This window comes from Rattus norvegicus, chromosome 9 (genome assembly GCF_036323735.1).
Source record: "Rattus norvegicus strain BN/NHsdMcwi chromosome 9, GRCr8, whole genome shotgun sequence".
Taxonomy (NCBI): domain Eukaryota; kingdom Metazoa; phylum Chordata; class Mammalia; order Rodentia; family Muridae; genus Rattus; species Rattus norvegicus.
Genome location: NC_086027.1, coordinates 95,027,602 through 95,044,382, shown reverse-complemented (window position 1 = coordinate 95,044,382; position 16,781 = coordinate 95,027,602). Strand labels below are relative to the sequence as shown.

Below are 16,781 nucleotides of genomic sequence, written 5' to 3'. Positions count from 1 at the left end.
TGGGCTCAACACAAACTTCTTCCCTCTGAACTCTTAGGGACATTAAAAGAGCAGCTGTAAAATGATTTATAAAGACCAAGCAGAGGTGAGTCTCAAGGTAGCTCAAGACTGAGGATCAGGAGTTCTAAGTCAGCCAGGGCTACAAGATGAGTTTCAGGGTATTCTGGAGCTTACAGCAAACCCCTAAGTCTTTCCCCATGATGACTCCTCAGAGGTCACAATTCAGCCACATTTGCTTCTTTTGTCTCCCTCCACATCTCCCTTTCTACACTGGCTTCTTTTCTTTTCATATCTGAACTCCTGTAGGAGCTGTGCTGCAGAATTCTCCATGTCCTCTAGACTGCAGCATGTGTTTGAAGACAAAGGGCGTTTGATGGCACCACAATACCATAGTCTAAGCCAAGCAGTGGTGCTACCCCTAGTCTATAAATCACACATATGTATCTTCAACTGTCCATCACAAGCTTTCAAGAGGTTTTCTCTTTCTGCTGCAGAATCGAATCAGCTTCTACACTGTATCTGTTAGTCATGCCTCTTTTGTCTCTTTACTATCCAGCTGTCTTTTAACAGAACACCACTGGTCTAGAAGAACCAGGCCAGCTGACTTATAATGTCATCTGCTCTGTTTTACTGAAATTTTTCCTCATAGAAAGAAAGAGAAAAAGAAAGACAAATAAATCAATTGCAGCAGCATCTGCCTGCAATACTAGAAATCAAGAAGCGGAAGCAAGGTGGTCATGAATTTGAGGCTAGCCTGTGCGCCAGGCCAGTTTGGGTAACAGAGCAAGACCCTGTCTCCAATTAATCTCCTCTCTATTTCAAACAAGTTTTATTTAAAAGGTTGACTGTTTTACAGAAGTGGGCTGGTTAAAGAGTCACTGTTTTGAGTGCTTCCCAGGTGAGGTATTGGCTTCACACTGTATCCTATCAGAAGGCACACTGTCAGACCACCTTGGCAGATTATTAGATTAAGGATTAAGGTACTAATAGCCAGACCAGGCTATCTGACTGCTCCTTGTTCCCCAACATACAGAAAATGTCTTCTAAGGAAAAAGACTCTCATATATGAATACACTATTCACAAACAGCCACTCCATTAGTGGTTTCAGTATTCTTGGATGATTTTTCACTTAACTATAATTTTATAAGTTATAAAACTGTACTGGCTGGCACTCCTCTGTTTAGAGGAGTTTCTGCTGACCTACCTTGCTCCACAGCTGTCTTCTCTCTGTTTCTGTCTCTGTCTCTGTCTCTCTCTGTCTCTGTCTCTCTCTGTCTCTGTCTCTGTCTCTGTCTCTCTCTCTGTCTCACTCTCTTTTTTTTTTTTTTTTTTTTTTGGTTCTTTTTTCGGAGCTGGGGACCGAACCCAGGGCCTTGCGCTTCCTAGGTAAGCGCTCTACCACTGAGCTAAATCCCCAGCCCCCTGTCACTCTCTTTTTAATATTTTTACAAAGTCATTGTTTTTTAAATTCAATGTATCATATATCACTGTTACTATTTTTTTGAGACAAGATCTCACTTTGTATCAAGGTTAACCTTGAACTCAAAATCAAGTTTTTGCTTCAGATTCCTGAGCACTTAGATTTAATTTTACTGTTTAGTATTTAAACCTTTAAATGGCTTGAATTAAATTATTCTTAGAGAACTCTTTCCCATTCTTTATCTTTCTACGCTTTTTTGCTGCCCCCTATACTTAAATCATTCTACCAATTTCTGGTTTATCCATTCTCTCATTCTCTCTCTCTCTCTCTCTCTCTCTCTCTCTCTCTCTCTCTCTCTCTGTGTGTGTGTGTGTGTGTGTGTGTGTGTTGACCCAGAGCCTAGGCAACTCCTCTATGACTGGTCTATATCCTCAATCCATGTGAAATAGAGACAGGAAGGTAGAAGATAGATAGATAGATAGATAGATAGATAGATAGATAGATATCCTAAAAGTCACTGTATTATTTTAGAGACCTCAGTCATAGAATCACTACTGTTAGAAGCTCACTCGAGGTCAAATGAACTCCCTAGTGTCTCCAACTCCAAGCCAACCAACATCTTGAATACTTGGGGTGGGGAATGGGGACAGAGTTCACTGTTTCATTAGACACGCCTTTAACTTTAGGTAGCTCTGACAATTACAAAGCATGGTGGGAGGCTCATTGAAATATGGCTAAGAAACTATGTTCAGGCCCCTTTGTAGCCACAAAGATTAAATGACTCCATTTAAACCACAAAACCTTTCAAACATGATACTTCCCAAGAAATATATCCATTCCTTTTTTTCTTAAATGGATTATAACTATATAATTGCAGTCCTTTTCATAAATTTGAATTCTTTTGTCAAAAACAAATCCGAGTTGTTGGAACTAATGAAGTATCAACATGAAGACAGTATTGGAAACGAAGAGGAAAAGGCCAGAGGTCTTTCATCACAAATATGTAGTGGGCCTCTACTGTCCGAGGTGCTCAGGACCCATTTGAGAACACACAAAGGTTTCTATCCACCTAGACTCTTGTGGGGCAAAAGAGAGAAATACACAACATTGAATTAAAGCAGAGAAAGAAAAGACAGCAGAGCAGCGGACTGCAATGATGGCGCCGGCACTGGAGTCTGGGTAGGCTGCAATGAGAATGCACCATGGGAAGATGCCATGAAGGAAGGGAGTCTCCTGTTTCCTCAGGACAAAGGTCATAACCTTCCCCATGAGCTTACTTAAAGACACTAAACTCACTCAACTTACAAGGTAAAGACAGTCAACTTAGTCTTTCAACATCCCATTTCAGATGACCTAAGAGCTAGGCTTTCCAATGTTCTGAAAGCAGTGTGTGTGTGCACACACACACACATACACACATACACACACACGCACACACACACACACAAACATATATATAAAACATATCAATGGTTGTGAGGTTGCTGGGTGATTCCCCTGGGCCCAGAAAATCTTTTTGTACCAAGCTCCATGATTTCTATTTCTATTTCTAGTTCTAGTTCTAGTTCTAGTTCTATTTCTACTATTTCTTTCTCTCCCTCTCTTTTATTTTTTTTTGGAGACACAGTTTTCCTGTGTATCCCTGGCTACCCTGGAACCCACTCTAAACATGCTTATCTGGAACTCAGAGAAGTGCCTTACTCTGCCTCCTGAGTGCTGGAATTAAAGATGCGTGCCCCCACCACCTAGCCTTACTTTTATGCTGGTAGTAGTTTTCCTATAATCCAGACTAAAAATATCAAACTGTGGTTTAAGATGGATTTTGAGAATATTGACTGATAAAAATTAAGTAGGCTTGGTTACTGAGTGACCAAGTAGATCAAAGACCTCCACATCAAACCAGATATACTCAAACTAATAGAAGAAAAAGTGGGGAAGAATCTCGAACACATGGGCACTGGAGAAAATTTCCTGAACAAAACACCAATGGCTTATGCTCTAAGATCAAGAATCAACAAATGGGATCTCATAAAGCTGCAAAGCTTCTATAAGGCAAAGGACATTGTTGTTAGGATAAAACGGCAACCAACAGATTAGGAAAAGATCTTTACCAATCCTACAACAGATAGAGGCCTTATATCCAAAATATACAAAGAACTCATGAAGTTAGACTTCAGGAAGACAAATAACCCAATTAAAAATGTGGTACAAAGCTAAACAAAGAATTCACAGCTGAGGAATGCTGAATGGCTGAGAAGCTCCTAAAGAAATGTCCAACATCTTTAGTCATAAGGGAAATGCAAATCAAAACAACCCTGAGACTCCACCTCACACCAGTCAGAATGGCTAAGATAAAAACTCAGGTGACAGCAGATGCTGGTGAGGATGTGGAGAAAGAGAAACACTCCTCCATTGTTGGTGGGATTGCAGACTAGTGCAACTATTCTAGAAACTAGTCTGGAGGCTCCTCAGAAAATTAGACATTGCACTACCTGAGGACCCAACTATACCTCTCTTGGGCATATACCCAAAAGATGCTGCAACATACAACACAGGCACATGCTCCACTATGTTCATAGCAGCCTTATTTATAATCGCCAGAAGCTGGAAAGAACCCAGATGCCCTTCAACAGAAGAATGGATACAGAAAATGAGGTAGATACACAATGGAATACTACTCAGCTGTCAAAAACAATGACATCATGAAATTCATAGGCAAATGGTTGGAACTAGAAAATATCATCCTGAGTGAGGTAACCCAATCACAGAAAAACACACATGGTATGCACTCATTGATAAGTGGATATTAGCCCAAATGCTCGAATTACTCAAGATGCACAGACCACATGAAACTCAAGAAGGATGACCAAAATGTGGATGTTTAACTCCTTCTTTAAAAGGGGAACAAGAATACCCTTGGGAGGGGATAGGGAGGCAAAGTTTAGAACAGAGGCTGAAGGAACGGCCATTCAGAGCCTGCCCCACATGTGGCCCATACTTATACAACCACCCAATTAGACAAGATGGATGAAGCAAAGAAGTGCAGGCCAACAGGAACCGGATGTAGATGTCTCCTGAGAGACACACCCAGAATACAGTAAATACATAGGCAAATGCCAGCAGCAAACCACTGAACTGAGAACGGAACCCCCGTTGAAGGAATCAGAGAAAGGACTGAAAGAGCTTGAAGGGGCTCGAGACCCCATATGAACAACAATGCCAAGCAACCAGAGCTTCCAGGGACTAAGCCACTACCCAAAGACTGACCCTGGGCTCCAACCTCATAGGTAACAATGAATAGCCTAGTAGGGGCACCAGTGGAAGGGGAAGCCCTTGGTCCTACCAAGGCTGCACCCCCAATGTATGGGATTGTTGGGAGGGTAGTAATGGGGAGTGGATGGGGAGGGAAAGATGCATATAGAAGAGGAGGGGGAGGGGTTAGGGGGAATGATGGTCTGGAAAGTGGGAAAGGAATAACATTTGAAATGTAAACAAGACAGCCAATTTAATAAAAATGGAAGGAAAGAAAAGGTTTTTGGAACCTGGGAGGTTGTGGACCATTGCTCCAAGGCTGTCATCATGCCACAAAATGAATACATTGAATTGCACCACAAACAATATGGATATCATTTGGACTACCATGAAAAAAAGAGAAAGAAAGAAGGTTGGGAGGCCCATGAACGGTCAAATAAGTAATAAAAAATGATTGTTTCTTTAGTGATGGACTATGGTGTGGAAATGTAAGCCAAATAACACCCCCCCCCAAAAAAAAGATTGACCTGAAGGCCAAGTTCTACCATAAACAGTGCCATGCCGAGAAAATATAAATGAAAAAGACCATTAATATGCATGAAAAGAGAAACACCAAGCAGAAGGATGGTGAGAAGTCTCCACAGGGAGCAGTCCCTGCCTACCTGCTGGACAGAAAGGGGCAGTGGAGAGCAAAAGTACTTTCCAACATGATTAAGCAGAAATGAAAAGAAAAGGTGGTAAAATGGGAGGTCCCTCTACCCAAAGTTTGTGCCTAAGGAGAAACAAAGTATGGAAAGTTATTTGAACAAGAAAAAGAAAAAAAGGAGGCATGGAAGAGAATGGTTACAAAAGTATGCTTTGTTGGTGATGGTTTCACAAGAAAACAACCTAAATAAGAAAGGTTCATTAGGCCAATGGGTCTACATTTCAAAAAAACCCAAGTCACACAGCCCAAGCTGAAAGCTCCCTTTTGCCTGTCTATGCTCAGTGTGAAGAAGAATCCCTCATCCCCCTCATCCCCATTATACACAACCCTGGGTGTGATCACCAGAGGTACAGTCACTGAAGTGAATGTGAGCGAGCTGGGCCTTGGGACACAAGGAGGCAAGGTGATTTGAGGAAAGTGTGTTCTAGTTATCAATAATCCTGAAAATGACGGGTGCATAAATGCAGTCTTGCTGGTTTGATAGTGACATCATACAGGTCATTCTACTCACTATGGGAGACTACACACTGTCAAGAAAACACCATCACTGTGATCTTTCTGAACTATCAAGCAGCCTTACCTCATGTGCAGTCATCAAGAAGTAGTTATTAGATTGTAAAGGAAAATAAAACAATGCCCAATTTTACAGTTGGTATAAAGCATAATGGCTTATGTGTTAATAAAATTTAGAAACTGAGTAGCAAGCATGTTAAGGACTAGGTATGTAGCAATACAAGTTTGACACATTACTTAAAAAGTCACTAGTGTAGTTGACAGTACCCATAAAGGTCAAGTGTTCCCCATTTCGTTACCACTAATTCTAAAATGTGAAGTAACTTAAACACATAGTAGTGTCTAAAATTCTAAAATATTACATTAAAAGTCTAAGAGAAGGTAAATTAGATGAAAAAAATTCACAACTCAGTGCTTTCACTCGTATTACCTTATGCAATACTTTCGGTGAACTCAAGTGTACTTCCACCATTTTCTATAACTAGGGAGCACACTTACACTGCCATAGCAAGGTTAAGAATTGGGTTAGATAGGGGCTGGAGAGATGACTCAGAGTTTAAGAGCACTGACTGCTCTTCCAGAGATCCTGAGTTCAAATCCCAGCAACCACATGGTGGCTCACAACCATCTGTGATGAGATCTAATGTCCTCTTCTGGTGTGTCTGAAGACAGCTACAGTGTACTCATATATAATAAATAAATCTTAAAAGTTAAAAAAACAAACAAACAAGAAAACGAACAAACCAACAAAAATATATGGTTTCCCTCAGTTGGTTATTAATCAGGTTCACATGGCTACAGTTTGTGAATTTGTTGCTCTTTAATCACTGCTGTCATTGTGGAGAGACATAATGTTCTTCCATTGCACAAGCTAACTGTTTACTTTGAACATTCTGCTGTACTTTCACATTATACCGTCTCCATCCTTACTGTCACCTCCATCCCTGCCAGGGTCAATCCTTCACTTCACTGCCATGGTAAGCAGGGTAAAGTCTCTGTTCTGGCTACTTCTTGCTGAGTAGGGGGCACAGAAGAGGGTGGTTTGTGGAAATAGGTCATGGAGTGGTAAGACTTGTCCAGGTTCAGACAGGATCTAAATAAGGGTCAGAGTGTCTTGTTATGGTAGGTGAATGAAATCTGTGGAAGGGTTTCATTCAGCAGAAAAAGAACAGAAGGCAGAAAGATGAGGGCAGTTTTAAATGAACCCCTATTAGGACACTTAAGAATAAATAGTTTGCTGTACAGGATGGTGCATGCCTTTAGCATCAACACTAGGGAGGCAGAGATAGGCAGATTTCTGAGTTAAAGGACAGTCTAGTCTACATAGAAAGTTTCAGCCCAGCCAGGGCTACATAGTGAGATCTTGTTTCAAAAACATACAAATATACATACATATATACATTGAAAGGAACTTCATTTTATGTACAACAATTTGACAGATTTATACTTAATTTGTAACTTCATAAACTTTTGGTATCAAATTTCATCAAATGGGATATTTATTTACATGTCTAAAGGAGTCAAATTCCAAGTATTTTTCCTTGAGAGACTACATTAATAAAAAATATAGGCGGGGGAATAGATTTTTAAAAAGTAGTGTATGGATAGATATACTTTAACTTAAATATACTATACAGATTTAATTCACAAGTTCCAGAAGCAACATAGTTAACATGTAAAAATAAAATAAAACAGAAATTGTAACCAAATGTAACCAAATCTTATTGTGACTTTTTTTTTTTTTGAGATTAAACACAATGGGGTAATGAATTTAAATTCTAGTGGTCAGAATAGTAACAAAGTCAAGGAATTAACTATGTCTAGACATCTCTCCTAGATTTCTATTTGAGGAGACACACACACACACACACACACACACACACACACACACACACACACTTCCCATCCTTTGAATTCCCAAATCAGGAGTTCAAAACTTGCTGTTGAAAGGATCATCATCCTTAATTCTCAATCCATTTATCAGGCTAAAATGCAAATACAAGTGTGAATGCATTTCAACAGCCCGGAACTTGGAAGGTTCTCAGGGAACATGCTGTGCTAACTGGGGAAGGGTTAAGCCACGCTATTTTTCAGATCTGAAAACAGTTGTTCTGATATGAGAAGAATTATCACAATGGTGCCATCTCTCTTCTATAAAAGCTATGCACATTTTTTGTACAACTGTATGATTGTTATGGCAACCATAAAAATGGGACTATCCTTCTTCTAATTACACACTATCCATACTAGATTACCTTTAACACTACCCTGAATTTCTTTTCAGAACATGCTGTCTGTCCTATAGATGCTTAGAAGCTTGATAAAGTGGTCTCTTTCAAAGGGAGATTCCATAACAATGACTCTTTCAAAGAACTAGCTCTTCAGGGATTCTAGGGCTCTTCTGTCAAGTCTCTTTATCCCCTGGTCACTGGGAGACCCAAAATATTCTTCCTGGGAGGCAGAGGAGCTGCCTGGAACATGTTTTCTCAAAATGAATATTTTACTAAGTGTGTGAAGTGGAAAGATGGTGTTCGAGCATCATGAAAGGTCTCACTAGGCCTGGCATAGTTCTGTAAAACACTGAGACCATTTGCCAATTCCCATTTATTAAGGTAAGAAGCTTGTACAAGTAATACACAGTACATTTTAATGAACTTTGCTCGGTAAATAATGGCAACATGGATATACTTTTTAAATGCCAAAATAAATATCAGTTATACTTTAGGAAGATCAGAAACTCTATTCTTACTTTCTCTAAAATGAGTAATATTTCAGAAATTTCAAGAGGAAAAAAGTATGAACTTTTTCTGCTAGTAATAAGGAAAGTCAAGTTTTGTTTTATGTCTTTAAGTTTTCATTTTGGGTCCAAACCATGTTGCATTGTTGAGAACTGGTTCTATACGTAAAAGCAAAGGTGGAAGTGTACTGACTGGATTTCTGGCAGATTTAATGTTAAATACTTAGATTCTCAAGAGGAAAACAAGCTAACAATTACTGCTTGGTGTAGAGAGTTTCCAAGTAAGGATCTGGGAAAGAATGAGGCATTGAAGGCTCCCCTCCACACCTAAGCTCCTTACTCACAGCCTGCATTTCAGGGGTTCGGGTCTGCCTTCCCCACTTTAAACAAATAATGATTCCTGGTCATCCTAAAGTAAAACTATATTTATTTTCATGTTTTAAAGAGATAGATAGATAGATAGATAGATAGATAGATAGATAGATAGATAGATAGATAGATAGATATGTTATTATTTACAGGGCAAAGTTCATTAACATGTAGAATGTATCTCAGTACAAGCCGCTTACCTTAATAAATGGGAATTAGCAAATGACCTCAGTTTTATAGAACTATGCTAGGCCTAGTAGGACAGTTCATGATACTTGAACACCATCTTTCCACTTTACCCACTTAATAAAACATTCATTTTGAAAAGACATGCTCTTCTTTCTTTCTCTCTCCCTTCCCTCCCTTCTCCCCTCCCCTCCCTTTTCCCCCCTCTCTCTCTCTGCTGGCTGACTCCCACTGCCTGGTCCTTTCCAAATTTTGAATCATCTCTGAATTTACTCTTCTACTCTTCCACTACACCTGAAGTAGCTCACCATCTATGCCTGGTCTCTTCCCTTCTCTTCCTTTTATATGCTTCAGCATTTGACTATCAGAACAAAGGAAACCTCCAAGACAGAGAATTCAATTATGTTCCCTTTGTCCAACACTGAGCACCTTCTAGCTAGCTTTAGAGGATTGAATGCATGTAAGAGTCTCCCTGACTTGACTGTAATTCGGACTGTGAGGCTGTTCCAGCTAAATTCCCATGGAAAACTAAAACAAAAACTTGACTCCTTTGCTCAAGAGCTTACTCTATTTAATAAAGGCACCAATGCCTTTCCTAAGGAGACAAGGCCCAGACTAATTCTAAAATAAAGATCACCAGACTACAGTTTGGTGAAACTATGTTACACACGCTGTCTATTCACCGCCCTTCCACCCACTGTCCTGTTCATGGAGTCTGAAAGCTCCTAGGACAGAGCTGAGTCTGGGAATAAGTAGACTGGTTAACTTTGCTCTCCTATGGTGGTTGCATCTGGTTTCTGGGCAATGGCTGGGCTGTGCCTGTTAGGACTAGGACTCTTGGAACAAAAATGCTTCCCCACATCTAGTGACCTTCACTCTCAGGGGACTTTGGTGAACCAGTTCTGTTCAAACACCTTGAGAGAAGGAAAAGAATATGTAGAAATTCATTTTCTTCTTTTCTATTCTTACTTCTCGCTGAAAGGACTGCTTCCCCACTTAAATAGTTTTTAATTCATAGTGTCTGTTTCACTTGTTGCAAATACTAGGAAATAGTATTTGCTGAGTTAAATTTTCACTGAATTTTAATCAAAAGGCTGAGAAGTGGTTTAATTAATTCTCTTGGGCGCTTCTCTTCTCTCCATCTTTAAAACTTCATTTACATTTATGTATATTGAGTATGTACAAGTCATGGCATGAGTGTGAAGATCAGAGTGCGCGCTCTTTTCACCAATTCCAACCTTTAGAACAAAGGCTAGAGGTGGCACCAATGGCTTTCCCCTAACAGAGCTTATACCACATGCACCAACATATCTCTGAGAGTGGAATAATCTCGGGTGATGACTTGGGGCTTCTAGCCACTGCCTAGAAGGACTGTCCTAGAGATTTTTTTTTTGAGGGTTTAGGACCAAAGTTCTTTGGATAAAAAATATAAAACAAGTGACTGATGAAAAAGTAGGATTCAGGGCTCAGGCAGTGTGAGGGCAGCGGGAGGGCAGTGTGAGGGTGGTGTGAAGAAGTTATTCCTAGTGCAACTTAGATACCTTTTTGGTCTGATATTTTATATTAATGATTTTTAGAAAGGAGGAAGAAACAACATTTGACCAATTATAGTGGATACATGTCTCCAAGCTAAGTACTATATATGCTCCTATATTTAAAGTCAAGATGATATACTGGAAAGAATATATATTAACCTAAGGCTCGAGTAAACCCTCAAGGAAGTGGTGAGAAAGCAAGCCAATGTTACTTTTAGATTTCACATTCATTTTTTTTTTTTTAAGCTTAGAAATTTTTTTTTTTTATTAACTTGAGTATTTCTTATATACATTTCAAGTGTTATTCACTTTCCCGGTTTCCGGGCAAATCCCCCTCCCCCCTCCCCTTCCTTATGGGTGTTCCCCTCCCAACCCTCCCCCCATTGCCGCCCTCCCCCCATAGTCTAGTTCACTGGGAGTTCAGTCTTAGCAGGACCCAGGGCTTCCCCTTCCACTGGTGCTCTTACTAGGATATTCATTGCTACCTTTGGGGTCAGAGTCCAGGGTCAGTCCATATATAGTCTTTAGGTAGTGGCTTAGTCCCTGGAAGCTCTGGTTGCTTGACATTGTTGTACTTTTGGGGTCTCGAGCCCCTTCAAGCTCTTCCAGTTCTTTCTCTGATTCCTTCAACGGGGGACCTATTCTCAGCTCAGTGGTTTGCTGCTGGCATTCGCCTCTGTATTTGCTGTATTCTGGCTGTGTCTCTCAGGAGCGATCTACATCCGGCTCCTGTCGGTCTGCACTTCTTTGCTTCATCCATCTTGTCCAATTGGGTGGCTGTATATGTATGGGCCACCTGTGGGGCAGGCTCTGAATGGGTGTTCCTTCAGTCTCTGTTTTAATCTTTGCCTCTCCCTTCCCATAGTGGAAGCACGTGTCTCTTTTATATGTTGAGGCATCTTTTGGGTATATGCCCAAGAGAGGTATAGCTGGATCCTCAGGCAGTTCAATGTCCAATTTTCTGAGGAACCTCCAGACTGATTTCCAGAATGGTTTTACCAGTCTGCAATCCCACCAACAATGGAGGAGTGTTCCTCTTTCTCTACATCCTCGCCAGCATCTGCTGTCACCTGAGTTTTTGATCTTAGCCATTCTCACTGGTGTGAGGTGAAATCTCAGGGTTGTTTTGATTTGCATTTCCCTTATGACTAAAGATGTTGAACATTTCTTTAGGTGTTTCTCAGCCATTCGGCATTCCTCAGCTGTGAATTCTTTGTTTAGCTCTGAACCCCATTTTTTAATAGGGTTATTTGTTTCCCTGCGGTCTAACTTCTTGAGTTCTTTGTATATTTTGGATATAAGGCCTCTATCTGTTGTAGGATTGGTAAAGATCTTTTCCCAATCTGTTGGTTGCCGTTTTGTCCTAACCACCGTGTCCTTTGCCTTACAGAAGCTTTGCAGTTTTATGAGATCCCATTTGTCGATTCTTGATCTTAGAGCATAAGCCATTGGTGTTTTGTTCAGGAAATTTTTTCCAGTGCCCATGTGTTCCAGATGCTTCCCTAGTTTTTCTTCTATTAGTTTGAGTGTGTCTGGTTTGATGTGGAGGTCCTTGATCCACTTGGACTTAAGCTTTGTACAGGGTGATAAGCATGGATCGATCTGCATTCTTCTACATGTTGCCCTCCAGTTGAACCAGCACCATTTGCTGAAAATGCTATCTTTTTTCCATTGGATGGTTTTGGCTCCTTTGTCAAAAATCAAGTGACCATAGGTGTGTGGGTTCATTTCTGGGTCTTCAATTCTATTCCATTGGTCTATCTCTCTGTCTCTGTACCAATACCATGCAGTTTTTATCACTATTGCTCTGTAATACTGCTTGAGTTCAGGGATAGTGATTCCCCCTGAAGTCCTTTTATTGTTGAGGATAGCTTTAGCTATCCTGGGTTTTTTGTTATTCCAGATGAATTTGCAAATTGTTCTGTCTAACTCTTTGAAGAATTGGATTGGAATTTTGATGGGGATTGCATTGAATCTGTAGATTGCTTTTGGTAAGATGGCCATTTTTACTATATTAATCCTGCCAATCCATGAGCATGGGAGATCTTTCCATCTTCTGAGGTCTTCTTCAATTTCTTTCCTCAGTGTCTTGAAGTTCTTATTGTACAGATCTTTTACTTGCTTGGTTAAAGTCACACCGAGGTACTTTATATTATTTGGGTCTATTATGAAGGGTGTCGTTTCCCTAATTTCTTTCTCGGCTTGTTTCTCTTTTGTATAGAGGAAGGCAACTGATTTATTTGAGCTAATTTTATACCCAGCCACTTTGCTGAAGTTGTTTATCAGCTTTAGTAGTTCTCTGGTGGAACTTTTGGGATCACTTAAATATACTATCATGTCATCTGCAAATAGTGATATTTTGACTTCTTCTTTTCCGATCTGTATCCCCTTGATCTCCTTTTGTTGTCTGATTGCTCTGGCTAGAACTTCAAGAACTATATTGAATAAGTAGGGAGAGAGTGGGCAGCCTTGTCTAGTCCCTGATTTTAGTGGGATTGCTTCGAGTTTCTCTCCATTTAGTTTAATGTTAGCAACTGGTTTGCTGTATATGGCTTTTACTATGTTTAGGTATGGGCCTTGAATTCCTATTCTTTCCAGGACTTTTATCATGAAGGGGTGTTGTATTTTGTCAAATGCTTTCTCAGCATCTAATGAAATGATCATGTGGTTTTGTTCTTTCAGTTTGTTTATATGATGGATCACGTTGATGGTTTTCCGTATATTAAACCATCCCTGCATGCCTGGGATGAAGCCTACTTGATCATGGTGGATGATTGTTTTGATGTGCTCTTGAATTCGGTTTGCCAGAATTTTATTGAGTATTTTTGCATCGATATTCATAAGGGAAATTGGTCTGAAGTTCTCTTTCTTTGTTGTGTCTTTGTGTGGTTTAGGTATAAGAGTAATTGTGGCTTCGTAGAAGGAATTCGGTAGTGCTCCATCTGTTTCAATTTTGTGGAATAGTTTGGATAATATTGGTATGAGGTCTTCTATGAAGGTTTGATAGAATTCTGCACTAAACCCATCTGGACCTGGGCTCTTTTTGGTTGGAAGACCTTTAATGACTACTTCTATTTCCTTAGGAGTTATGGGGTTGTTTAACTGGTTTATCTGTTCCTGATTTTACTTCGATACCTGGTATCTGTCTAGGAAATTGTCCATTTCCTGAAGATTTTCAAATTTTGTTGAATATAGGTTTTTATAGTAAGATCTGATGATTTTTTGAATTTCCTCTGAATCTGTAGTTATGTCTCCCTTTTCATTTCTAATTTTGTTAATTTGGACGCACTCTCTGTGTCCTCTCGTTAGTCTGGCTGAGGGTTTATCTATCTTGTTGATTTTCTCAAAGAACCAACTTTTGGTTCTGTTGATTCTTTCTATGGTCCTTTTTGTTTCTACTTGGTTGATTTCAGCTCTGAGTTTGATTATTTCCTGCCTTCTACTCCTCCTGGGTGTATTTGCTTCTTTTTGTTCTAGAGCTTTTAGGTGTGCTGTCAAGCTGCTGACATATGCTCTTTCCTGTTTCTTTCTGCAGGCACTCAGCGCTATGAGTTTTCCTCTTAGCACAGCTTTCATTGTGTCCCATAAGTTTGGGTATGTTGTATCTTCATTTTCATTAAATTCTAAAAAGTTTTTAATTTCTTTCTTTATTTCTTCCTTGACCAGGTTATCATTGAGTAGAGCATTGTTCAATTTCCACGTATATGTGGGCATTCTTCCCTTATTGTTATTGAAGACCAGTTTTAGGCCGTGGTGGCATGTAGTCTTGGTTTCTGTTGCTTGGGTTCCTGCGCTTGCCTCTCGCCATCAGATTATCTCTAGTGTTACTTTGTTCTGCTATTTCTGACAGTGGCTAGACTGTCCTATAAGCCTGTGTGACAGGAGTGCTGTAGACCTGTTTTCCTCTCTTTCAGTCAGTTATGGGGACAGAGTGTTCTGCTTTCTGGCGTGTAGTTTTTCCTCTCTACAGGTCTTCAGCTGTTCCTGTGGGCCTGTGTCTTGAGTTCACCAGGCAGCTTTCTTGCAGCAGAAAATTTGGTCTTACCTGTGGTCCCGAGGCTCAGGTTCGCTCGTGGGGTGATGCCCACGGGCTCTCTGCAGCAGCAGCAACCAGGAAGACCTGTGCCGCCCCTTCCGGGAACTTCAGTGCACCAGGGTTCCAGATGGTCTTTGGCTTTTTCCTCTGGCGTCCGAGATGTGTGTGCAGGGAGCAGTCACTTCTGGTTTCCCAGGCTTGTCTGCCTCTCTGAAGGTTTAGCTCTCCCTCCCACGGGATTTGGGTGCAGAGAACTGTTTATCCGGTCTGTTTCTTTCAGGTTCCGGCGGTGTCTCAGGCACAGGGGTCCTGCCGCTCCTGGGCCCTTCCCCACGGGAGCCCAGAGGCCTTATACAGTTTCCTCTTGGGCCAGGGATGTGGGCAGGGGTGAGCAGAGTTGGTGGTCTCTTCCGCTCTGCAGCCTCAGGAGTGCCCACCTGACCAGGCGGTTGGGTCTCTCTCTCACCGGGTCTGGGAGCAGAGAGCTGCTGCGGGCCGGGATCCGCGGGTGTGGGACTTCCGGTAAACACAGAACGTGCCCGGTCTTAGAGAAATTCTGCTTTCCTGTGTCCCAAGCTCACCAGGCAGCTTTCTTGCAGCAGAGAATTTGGTCTTACCTGTGGTCCCGAGGCTCAGGTTCGCTCGTGGGGTGCTCCCCACGGGCTCTCTGCAGCGGCAGCCCACATTCATTTTTAAAAGATTTTTTTCAGTATTTGTTTTATTTTTTTAAAAAAGACTTATTTATTATACATATAATATACACTGTAGCTGTCTTCAGACACACCAGAAGAGGGTATCAGATCTCATTACAGATGGTTGTGAGCCACTATGTTGTTGCTGGGATTTGAACTCAGGACCTCTGGAAGAATAGTCAGTGCCCTTAACCACTGAGCCATCTCTCCAGCCCTGTTTTTATTATTTTTAATTATGTGTATGTTTGTGTCTTTGTGAGATTACGCGTGTGACTGCAGGTACCCATGGATACCAGAAGATGGCATCAGGCCCTTTGGAGCTGGAGTTAGATAGTTGTGAGCTGTCCAGTGTGGTGATGGGAACTAAATTCAGGTCTTCTACAGGACCAGTGCACATTCTTAATCACTGAGCTATCTCTCCAGCCCCTAAATTCCATATTCTTAATATATTTGATCCCTATAACATCAAAATTAATTAAAGTTTCCAACTCCTGGCATGGAAATCAAAAAGTAGCATGACTAAGAGAGACAGGAGTGAGAAATTCCAGACTAGCTAGAACTACGAAAATGAGCCTGTCTCAAAAAGTCAAAACCAACAATACAGGAGCGAGCACAGTTATGGTGGGAATGTAGGCTGCCTGCTCTATAAGGCTTTCCTGAATCAGCACTGAACCCAAGCTGGGATAGTTTAAGCCTTGCCACAGAGTCTAGAACTGGGACAGAGAAAGATAGCGATGGAAGAGTGGGGTTATGAGGAGGAGAGAAATCAGTCTGCCTCTGGGTGGATCTTCCCACCAGGAGGCAAAGAAGGTTCCTCTGGGTGAAGGGAACATGAAGAGGCCAAGAGAAGTGCCTGGGTTCCTGCCTCACTACACTCCTAAGCTCCCTGCCCTTTGGTTGGGAGGCACGACAGGAGCCTTAAAACAGATTCCCTTTTCAGCTTAAGTGAGCTCTAGTGGTTTCTGTTCATTGGGCCCAAGAAGTTTTAATTAAAGCAACAGCTGTGGAAAGTTTCCTAGAATGGCAAACTTGCCGTGGCTTTCTCTCATGCTTTCTCACTAAGAAGCCATTACAGGATGCTACAGTCACCACTTCCACACCACCCACTCCAGGGAGCAGCGTGAGCCTTCCAGGTGTGGGAGGCAGGGGGAGGGCATGAATGAACTGTAAGGTCAGGTTTCCATTTCAAAACCAAGTCAACTTTAAAACTACTGCCTTCGTCATTCAAATTCCATAAAGCACAATGCTAGAACACTGGTCTGTTTGCCAGCAGGAATTTGAAGTTAAAAATGATTTTAATTTCTATTTTCTCAGTGTGAGGGAGGGAAGATGAA

At 41.2% G+C, this 16,781-nt stretch overlaps 1 protein-coding gene and 1 pseudogene across 7 annotated transcripts in view; one reads left to right on the top strand and one right to left on the bottom strand.

The window, feature by feature from the left end:
- The window catches only part of Dis3l2 (DIS3-like 3'-5' exoribonuclease 2), a 382,468-nt gene that overhangs the window by 140,141 nt on the left and 225,546 nt on the right, over positions 1 to 16,781 (bottom strand). The gene's annotated exons all lie outside the window — the stretch shown is intronic.
- On the top strand, positions 4,885 to 6,569 carry Nsa2-ps1 (NSA2 ribosome biogenesis factor, pseudogene 1; annotated as a pseudogene).